At 44.6% G+C, this 10,969-nt stretch overlaps 1 pseudogene; it reads right to left on the bottom strand.

Moving 5' to 3' along the window:
- Positions 1 to 2,528: 2,528 nt before the first annotated feature.
- Positions 2,529 to 10,969, bottom strand: part of LOC133395583 (protein OSCP1-like) — a 53,203-nt pseudogene continuing 44,762 nt past the window's right edge.

Genomic DNA, 10,969 nt, shown 5'->3' with positions numbered 1-10,969 from the left:
GGCCCGAGGTGGACCTGACGGCGGCCTTGTACAGGCAGCTTGAAGCACTGGAGGCGGAGGAAGCGGCCGGATCGGAGCATAGACTTTAAATGTATTGCAAATGTTTTAATAAATCCAGAGCTTGTGGTGCCCTCAACGAGGCCCGACGAGGACCTCGTGTCCATTTTTCTCTTGGGGGACACTGAGTTTGGGGTCTCAGAATGGGGCCTGGATGTTGGGCCGGTGAGGCAGCGAACTGAATGTTTGCATCTTCGCACACTTCCTGTTATACAACACGTGCGTCTTGAGGTGTTTGTACAACAGGACAGACCTTTTCCAAGCTTGTGCCTGGCCCAGTTCTCCATCCTACTCGACCTTCGCCATCGAATTCAAAGTAAGTATTTTCTGTAAAATGTCTTTCCCGGCACATGCACACAGAGGCGACATGCTGATGCTTGGTTTTCCCATTAGAACAAAGACGAATAAATGCACGGAGAAGTCCACCGCGCCTTACATCAAGAAGCCCCCTAATGCATTCATGATCTTCATGGAGCTTTTGTGAAGGCCGCCATGGCAAGACAGCGCTGCTGTCAAGAAGGTCCTCGGGCAACTGGTGAGTGTGTTTGCGACAAACACGTCCTCGTCGCTTGTCTGGTGTTGTTCTGCATGTGTGCGATGACACTTTGATGATGTCCACAGTGGAAGTCGCTGACGCCGGCTGAGCAGCTCAGTTACTTCCAAGAATCTGAGCAGCTCAGTCAGATCCATGCAACCAGGTACCCAGACTGGACCTAAAGAGACAACTACGTGAGTCCCAGAGTCATTGAGTTGTAATACAGTGGAGCAACAACAGTCAAGAATAATTTCTCAAATGCTTTTTTGTTTTGTTTTTGTTTAGGGCAAAAAGCAAAAGAGACAGTGGGGCAGTGCAGCCACCACCGTAAATCATCTGACCGGTAAGTACAGTATATCTAAGTATTTTTAGTTCTATAAATCTGCCCAAAGCCTACTACGTCGCTCTGAAATTCTGCCTTTACAAAAATAATGTAGAGGTGCATCTCAGTGAATTGAGTATTTAATTTCAGTAGTTCCATTGAAAGCGTGAAATTCCATATTAAAATTGTCGATTTTTTTTTTTTTTTTAATATATTGGATTATATCAAAGCAGGTGTAAAGCTAAATTTTACCACCAAGAAATTAGAACATAAACACTTGAAATGATTTTTAAAAGAGAAATTAGGTCAGAATTGGCCTTCTGACCAGGGTCGCGGGCGTGCTGGATCCTATCCCAGCTATCATCGGCAGGAGGCAGGGTACACCCTGAACTTGTCGCCAGCCAATCACAGGGCACATACAAACAAACAACCATTCGCACTGACAGTCACACCGACGGGCAATTGAGAGTCTCCAATTAATGCATGTTTTTTCTACTCTGAGATCCTCCCGGATGACACCCCTGCAGAGGAAACTAATTTCGGCTGCTTGTATCCGGATCTTAATCTTTTTTCAATTTTCAAAATGCATCATGTTGAAATGGCTTATAACATTTTAAAATAAACTTTTTAATGGGAAAAAAAAACTGTCTCGTGTTTTATGAACACTCAGACCTACGACATGTTTTAATGTCGGTCATTATAGCGGTACTGGGAGAGCTAAGTATTTTTTTTTCAATGTTTTTTTTTAAAGGTAGTACTTTGTGTAAAAAGTTCAGGAACCACTATCACATGTGCATATTTGGTTAAATCTGAAATTGAATCTGAAAACGAAAAATCCCTAATTTTTTCTGTGAGTAGCATTTGTATCGAATACATAGGAAGGGGGGGACGACGACAATCTTAGCTGAATTTCTATCGAAGAGGTCTTTCCCTGTGTGGGCATGTTTACTTGTAAGAGATACACAAACACGCAACACCAATTTCAGATTGGAACAAGCGACACAAATAAAGGCGAACGTTGCTGGTTTTCTTGTGAAATATACTTTAAGTTGAATAACTTTATCTTCGTTACCATTTACTTAAACCATTTTTGTACTTGGGCTAGCAGTAACTCATATTTAAACTATACAGCGACAACTAAAAACATTAAAAACTTAATGTCCATGTATGTACAATATCCAACATTTACCTGCATTCGCTTGCGCTTTAATCCATTTGAAAAATTCGCACACAAAAAACGCCTCCGCGGGAGAATGCCAAACACTTCCGGATACAGAAAACGTGACGTGATGACGTCTATACATACGTCACATACTTCTGGTCAAATAACACAACAGCGCTACCTGCGGGCTAATGGCAGACCTTCAGGGGCTCGCGCGACTGAACTGCACTTTGGTTCTGTTGTAAAAGAAATGCTCTTTATGGCTATTATTTTTCTAAAAGAGGTCATACAAAAGAGCAATAATCGTAAATAAATATTTGATTAAGTGTGTCAAAAACGGCAATAAATGAATTCAAACTTTCTTTAAATCATGTGTTTAAAATTTTATTTAGATGCGCTACGCTCCAGGAGAGTGGAAAGTGGTTTGAAGACAGGATTTGAATATTAACATGTCACAAAGGTCAGAGGTCATCCATCATGGCCAGCAGGTCATCTTCTTTGTTACTGTTCACATCATCTGGCATCTCCTCTTGTTCTGCAAAGAGGGCGGCGATTTGAGCCAGCTGAGTTGCTGAATGTTCATCCTGAAATAGAAAACATTTCAGTCACGCCGCAGTTCCAGAAACACGCGATGGACGTGCGCGTTTACCTGCAGGGCTGTTACATTTATCACTCCAAATGACTCATCAGCTCCACCTGAAGCTCCTCCATTGAACAAAATAAGTTACAAATTAAACACCCACATCATGGTAAAAAGGACAGATAAGAAATAAAACACGTACCCCTCATTCTCCTCTTGGGCTGAATTAAACAGGTTGATCTGAAAGCCAATTTGAGAACCGGACACGTTCTCAATCTCAACAGTGCCCATCAGACGGGCCCAGTAGATTGAGCTCTTCGTTAGCCAAAGGGTTGGGAGCGGTTTCTGTCTGTGGCATGGAGATAAAAACTTATAGCAGAAAGATGTGTCAAAAGAGCGTATGTTGCACACAGGTGTCAAATTTAAGCCCCATGGGGCGGATCTGGCCCTCCCTGTATGAAAGCTTGCCACAATTTTTCCTTGACTGGTTTTTTTTTTTCCAAAGCCATACAAATCATATTTATAAAAGGCAGGAGCGATTATGTTCTATAGTATGATGGGATGATTATTAGGGTTCCCACACAAAATGTTCATGTAACTACAACCACAATTCCAATGAAGTTAGGACTTTGTGTTAAACATTAGTAAAAACAGAATACAATGATTTGCAAATCATATTCAACCGATATTTAATTGAATACACGACAAAGACACGATATTTAATGTTCAAACTGATAAACCTGATTGTTTTTCGCAAATAATCATTAACTTAAAATTTTATGGCTGCAAGATGTTCCAAAAAAGCTGGAACAGGGTCATGTTTACCAGTGTGTTACATCACCTTTTCTTTTAACAACATTCAATAAACGTTTGGGAACTGAGGACACTAATTGTTGAAGCTTTGTAGGTGGAATTCTTTACCATTCTTGCTTGATGTACAGCTTCAGCTGTTCAACGGTCCGGGTACTCCGTTGTTGTATTTTACGCTTCATAATGCGCAACACATTTTCAATGGGAGACCAGTCTAGTACCCGCACTCTTTTACTACGAAGCCACGCTGTTGTAACACGTGCACAATGTGGTTTGGCATTCTCTTGCTGAAATAAGCAGGGGCGTCCATGAAAAAGACGTTGCTTGGATGGCAGCATATGTTGCTCCAAAACCTGTATGTACCTTTCAGCATTAATGGTGCCTTCACAGATGTATAAGTTACCCATGCCATTGGCACTAACACAGCCCCATACCATCAACAGATGCTGGCTTTTGAACTTTGCGTCCATAACAGTCCGGATGGTTCTTTCCCTCTTTGGCCCGGAGGACATGACGTCCACAATTTCCCCAAAACACTTTGAATTGTGGACTCGTCGGACCACAGAACACTTTTCCACTTTGCATCAGTCCATCTTAGATGAGCTCTGGCCAAGAGAAGCCGGCGGCGTTTCTGGGTGTTGTTGATAAATGGCTTTTGCTTTGCTTTTGGACTTGGAGAAGGCGTTCGACCGTGTCCCTCGGGGGGGTGCTTCGGGAGTATGGGGTACCCAACCACCTGATACGGGCTGTACGCCTGGAGTCAGAGTTTGGTCCGCATATCCGCCAGTAAGTTGGACTCGTTTACGGTGAGGGATGGACTCCGCCAAGGTTGCCCTTTGTCACCGATTCTGTTCATAACTTTTATGGACAGACTTTCAAGGCGCAGCCGAGGCATAGAGGGTTTGGTGGCCTCAGTATTGCATCTCTGCTTTTTGCAGATGATGTGGTTCTGTTGGCTTCATCAAGCCGTGACCTCCTACTCTCATTGGAGTAGTTCGCAGCCGAGTGTGAAGCGGCTGGGATGAGAATCAACACCTCTAAATCTGAGACCATGGTCCTCAGTCGGAAAAGGGTGGCGTGCCCTCTCCAGGTCGGGGATGAGATCCTGCCCCAAGTGAGGTGTTCCGGGCACGTGCCACCGGGAGAAGACCCCGGGGACGACCCAGGACATGCTGGAGAGACTACGTCCTTCGGCTAGCCTGGGAACGCCTCGGGATCCCCCCGGAAGAGCTCGATGAAGTGGCTGGGAGAGGGAAGTCTGGGCGTCCCTGCTAAAGCTATTGCCCCCGCGACCCGACCTCGGATAAGCGGTAGAAAATGGATGGATGGATGAATGGCTTTTGCTTTGCACAATGGAGTTTCAAGTTGCACTTACGGATGTAGCGCCAAACTGTATTTACTGACATTGGTTTTCTGAAGTGTTCCTGAGCCCATGTGGTGATATCCTTTATACATTTATGTCGGTTTTTGATGCAGTGCCGCCTGAGGGATCGAAGGTCACGGGCATTGAATGTTAGTTTTCGTTCTTGTTGTTACATGCAGTGATTTCTCCAGATTGTCTAAACCTTTTGATGATATTATGGACCGTAGGTGATGAAATCCCTAAATTCCTTGCAATTGTACGTTGAGGAACATTGTCCATAAACTGTTCGACTATTTTTTCACACACTTGTTCACAAAGAGGTGAACCTCGCCCCAACTTTGTTTGTGAATGACTGAGAAATTAAGGGAAGCTCCTTTTCTACCCAATCATGGCACCCACCTGTTCCCAATTCACCTGTTCACCTGTGGGATGTTCCAAACAGGTGTTTGATGAGCATTCCTCAACTTTCTCAGTCTTTTTTGCCACCTGTCCCAACTTTTTTGGAACGTGTTGGAGCCATAAAATTCTAAGTTAATGATTATTTGCTAAAAACAATAAAGTTTATCAGTTTGAACATTACATATCTTGTCTTTGTAGTGTATTCAATTAAATATAGGTTGAACATTATTTGCAAATCATTGTATTCTGTTTTTTTTTTTATGCTTAACACAACATACCAACTGAATTGGAATTGGGGTTGTACTTTGGACTCGAGCCACGCGCATTTTCTGTGAACAAGCACAGTGCAGCTCAGCTTCTGTCGCGGGCATCATGACTTGCGGTATGGTTTGGCTCTAAGATAAACTTGTGAACGAATTGGAAACAGAACCAGGCAATCATGAATATCACTGCAGCATGAAATTAAAAAAAACTGGAGTGACACAAACATCCAGCGGTATTTTAACAGGCTCTCCCAAGCTCTTCTGTCACAACAAATGCCATTGGTATCATAGCATAATAATTGACACTATTGATGTTGCATATTTTCCGAAACAGAAAAGATTTAAGAAGTTTCATCTTCAGTGTCAGCAGTTTATTTAGCATTTTGTTCCCTTGCTATACCCAATGTAAACTGAACTGTGAACTTAACACCAAGGTACGAACTGAATTGTGATTTCTGCCGTCCCGTTACCGTGAATTTACATTTATATGGTTTCACGGTTATAACATTTAACATACCTGATGCACTGAAGATGACATAACATGTGTAGAGTTTTACAGTGACATAACCTTCACTGGGTGAATTTATTATTCCCCTCCCAAATTTATACTGTACCTTTATTTGGAAGAAACACAGCAAAACAAGAGTCTTATCCACACATGGAGTGTAATGTAAACATTGAAATAAAACATTGTGCATGGTGCATGTTGCAGACGTTCACGCCCAGTTTGATGACTCTGTCGCCATGTAGGCTAAATGATGCATCTTTTATGGGGAGGGTGTAACTCCCACCCGAGGAGAACCGGCTCTGCTGCATTTGTCGTCCCTTATTGTCAAATATCCTGAAAGACACGACAGAAATGACGGTCATTTCGGATAAACAGTCCAAATTCTTCCGTAATAGCTCCACCCCTCTCTTCACCCGAGTGTCCAAGACATGCGGCCGCAAGTCCGATGACATGACCACAAAGTTGATCATTGAACTGCAACCTAGGGTGTGCTGGTGCCAAGTGCACGTGTGGACACCTTTATGCTTAAACATGGTGTTCGTTATGGACAATCCGTGACGAGCACAGAAGTCCAATAACAGAACACCGCTCGGGTTCTGAACAGGTGGGGGGGCCGTTCTTCCCAATCACGCCCTTCCAGGTCTCACTGTCATTGCCCACGTGAGCATTGAAGTCCCCCAGCAGAACCCAGCGGGACAGCTCTCCAGCACCGCCTCCAAGGACTCCAAAAAGGGTGGGTACTTTGAACTGCTGTTTGGTGCATCGGCACAAACAACAGTCAGGACCAGTCCCCCCACCCGAAGGCGGAGGGAGGCTACCCTCTCGTCCACCGCGGTGAACCCCAACGTCCAGGCGCCAAGCCGGGGGAAAATAAGTATACCCGCACCTGCTCGGCGCCTCTCACCGTGGGCAACTCCAGAGTGGAAGAGAGGCCAACCCCTCTCGAGAGGACTGGTACCAGAGCCCGAGGTGTGTGTGGAGGCGAGTCCGACTATATCTCGTCGGAACTTCTCGACCTCACACACCAGCTCGGGCTCCTTTCCTGCCAAAGAGGTGACATTCCACAGTCCCTAGAGCTTCTGTAGATCGGATCGCCAAGGTCCCCGCCTTCGGCCACCGCCCAACTCACACTGCACCCGACCCCAATAGCCCCTCCCACAGGTGGTGAGTCCATGGGAAGGGGGACCCACGTTACTCTTTCGGGCTGTGCCCAGCCGGGCCTCATGGGTGCAGGCCCACCCACCAGGCACTCGCCTTCGAGCCCCACCACCAGGTCTGGCTCCAGTGGGGGGCCCCGGTGACCGCGTCCAGGCAAGGGAAAACGAAGTCCATCTTTTTTCGTCATCATAAGGGGTCTTTGAGCCGTGCTTTGTCTGGTCCCTCACCTTGGACCTGTTTGTCATGGGTGACCCTGCCAGGGGCATAAAGCCCCAGACAACTTAGCTCCTAGGATCGTTGGGACACACAAATCCCTCCAGCACGATAAGGTGACGGCTCAAGGAGGGGGCTTAAAGTGCAGTTTTTCTTAAAGTGTGGTACTTGTACCACTAGTGGGATGTGGGCTCCCTCTCATGGTATATGAAATTGTCACTTCCTCTCCAGTTCAGTTGAATTTAACCTTTTAGTACAGTACATTTGCATTTAGTCTTTAAGAACGGTTTGTTTTTAAAACTTTTTTTTTTAATTTAAGTTATGTGCAATAAAGTTTAAATGAATCATATTAGCACTATTTTTTTCTATATTTGAGCAGTGTCAATGTTCAAACTGCATAATGTTGCAATGGCTTATAATAATTTAAAATATACTTTTTATTAATATGCTTATAATAATTTAAAATATAATTTTTAATGGAAGAGTGTTATCCACACATGTAATGTCATGTAAACATTTAAATAAGACATGGTGCATGGTGCAGACATGTTCACGCCCAGTTTGATGATTCTGTCGCCATGTAGGCCAAATTATGCATCTTTTATGGGGAGGGTGTAACTCCCACCTGAGGAGAACCGGCTCTGCTGCATTTGTCGTCCCTTATTGTCAAATATCCTGAAAGACACGACAGAAATGACGGTCATTTCGGATAAACAGTCCAAATTCCTCCGTAAAACAACACGTTCTCACCGAATGATCCCAGGAACATCCATTCCATGAGCCACTGGGCCTGAGGTTGACAGGGCGAAACGCCCGTTGGGATTCTGGATTTGGTTTTTGAGGAAAATGGACACCTGAATGAGAAAGCACAGTGGAGAACGGATGCAGTGTTTTTATTTCAGCTGATATCAGTGTTCACTTAGATAGCAAGGAACTCACGCGGATGTGCATGTCCTGTGAGAATGTGAGCAGCGTTTGTCGGAGAAACTTGAATTCACCCGAAGTCATAGACGAGTACGCCTACAATGAAAAGAAATAAGTCATGGATGTTACATACTGTAAAATGGCAGTTTATAATTGCCTTTATGTCACTCAAGATGGCAGCAGAGGACTACATTTGTCTCAATGAAACTCCTCAACTCACTTCCACGTTGCTCCTTGGCACCAAGAGGTCACAAGATGGTGGCAAAGTCATACTTTCATTGCTTTGGCTTGAGCACAAAAAACAAATTTTTCATTCAGTAACAAAGGATAGGTTTCAAATAAAGTCCGTAAATAGGTGAATAAGGCGAATGCCAAATATGCACCCCCCACCCGAATGCGGAGGGAGACGACCCTCTCCTTCACCGGGGTGAACCCCAACGTACAGGCGCCGAGCCGGGGGGAAATAAGTATACCCACACCTGCTCGGCGCCTCTCACCGTGGGAAACTCCAGAGTGTAAAAGAGTCCAATCCCTCTCAAGAGGACTGGTACCAGAGCCTAAGCTGTGTGTGGAGGCGAGCCCGACCATATCTCGTCGGAACTTCTCGACCTCATACACCAGCTTTGGCTCCTTCCCTGCCTGAGAGGTGACATTCCACGTCCCGAGAGCCAGCTTCTGTCGCCGGGGATCGGATAGGGGTTGTAGTAGTTCTTTTTGTTAAATTCATTAATTTTTTTTACAAATTATTAGCAATCTAAAGTGCTGAAAACGGCTTGTTCTCTTTGACGATGCAATGTTAAAATCCTGTTTTATTTTTTTTGTCTTCTTAATTCCTTTAAAGCGATGGGCGGCACGGTGACCGACTGGTTAGCACATCTGCCGCACAGTTCTGAGGACCGGGGTTCAAATCCCGACCCCGCCTGTGTGGTGTTTGCATGTTCTCCCCGCGTCTGCGTAGGTTTTCTCTGGGCAGTCCGGTTTCCTCCCACATCCCAAAAACATGCGTGTTATGTTGATTGAAGACTCTAATTTGCCCGTAGGTGTTAATGTGTGCTCGAATGGTTGTTTGTTTGTATGCGCCCTGCGATTGGCTGGCGACCAGTTCAGGGTGCACCCCGCCTCTCGCCCGAAGATGGCTGGGATAGGCTCCAGCACACCCGCGACCCTTGACAGAAAATGGATGGATGGATGAAAAGTGATGGTTTTGGAATTGTGAGGATTCTGCCTGACACCTGCGATACTGGTCATGGAGCGATTTCAATTCATGAGTCAAAATTCCACTGTTTCTTTTTTCAGCAGTGTGGCATAAACAGTAGCAGCTCTCACTTTGTAGAAGGTTGGTGGGCCCTAAATTAAAGTGTGAAATATGTGACCTTCAAACTTTTTTATTCTGTACGTTCTAAGTAATGGGGATTACTGTATATTTTCTGTGGAACACACACAGAATAGAATTAATAAAATACATTTGTAAAAACATTCATTGAGAGAAAAAAACAAACAAAAAATCATAGAATATGTACATAGGCTTATTAAAACATTTGAAATAAATTTTAAGTCGATGCTCCGATCCAGCAGCTTCCTCCGCCTTCAGTGCTTCAAGCTGCCTGTACAAGGCCGAGGTCAGGTCCACCTTGGGCCCCACATCCAGGTTCCATCCGGAGCCCCCAAAGTCAGTGTCCCCCAAGAAAAAACTGGACACGAGGTCCTCGTCGGGCCCCGTTGAGGGCACCGGGGCCGGTACCGCGAGCTGTGGCGCAGGCGCTGCAAACACAAATAAAAACAGAGGTCAGTTCTGAGACGTGAGTCATGAAACGACTTTCAAAATAATCTCATGATTGCCACTGCAATATTCTGCCTTTCCTCAGGTTGTATAATGCTCAGTTTGCTTTGAAACAGAATAACTGTACGTCGTGGTCAAGAATTTGGTACACAATGGAAAGATTTCAGTCCACTTTTCAGTTTAAAACAAAATTATGGACAGAAGTACCAAGCAATATCAGAGTCAGAATCATCGTTATTTGCCAAATATGTCCAAAAAACACACAAGGAATTTGTCTCCGGTAATTGGAGCCGCTCTAGTACGACAACAGACATTCAAATGACAGAGAACACTTTTGAGACATAAAGACATTTTAGAAAAACAGTCACTGAGCAATAAAGGGTTGGTAGTTATCTGGTAATGCCGGTAATTGTCCAATTGACAATTGTGCAAAAAGATTCAGAGTCTTCTAGCACTAAGAGCAGTTCGAATGACTAATATTGCAATAGCCCGGTGCAATGACCATTGTGCAAAGGGCGCCGAGACTTCAAGCGATAGTCTGGGACAATGTTGATTGTGCAAATGTTGCAGATACTCCTCAGTCAGTGTGCAAATGGAGCAGATGCTACTCTGGCGTGAGTGGCCAGTATAGGTCAACAACAGATATGCAAATAGTGCAGCGTGGTGAGACTACTACAGTGAGTGCACGAGTAATATATAATTGGCCCGACAGAAATGTGACAACAAACTCAAGATAAAAATAAAAAAAATTGCCAGCATGTTGCAATAGAATTGTAAGTTAGGTGTTTAAGAAATTGATCGCAAGAGGGAAGAAGCTGTTGGAATGTCTGCTAGTTCTAGTTTGCATTGATCAGTCGTGCCTACCTGAGGGAAGGAGCTGGAAGAGCTGGTGACC

This window comes from Phycodurus eques, chromosome 20 (genome assembly GCF_024500275.1).
Source record: "Phycodurus eques isolate BA_2022a chromosome 20, UOR_Pequ_1.1, whole genome shotgun sequence".
NCBI lineage: Eukaryota > Metazoa > Chordata > Actinopteri > Syngnathiformes > Syngnathidae > Phycodurus > Phycodurus eques.
The sequence above is the reverse complement of the archived record's forward strand: the minus strand, read 5'-3'. Positions and strand labels throughout refer to the sequence as shown.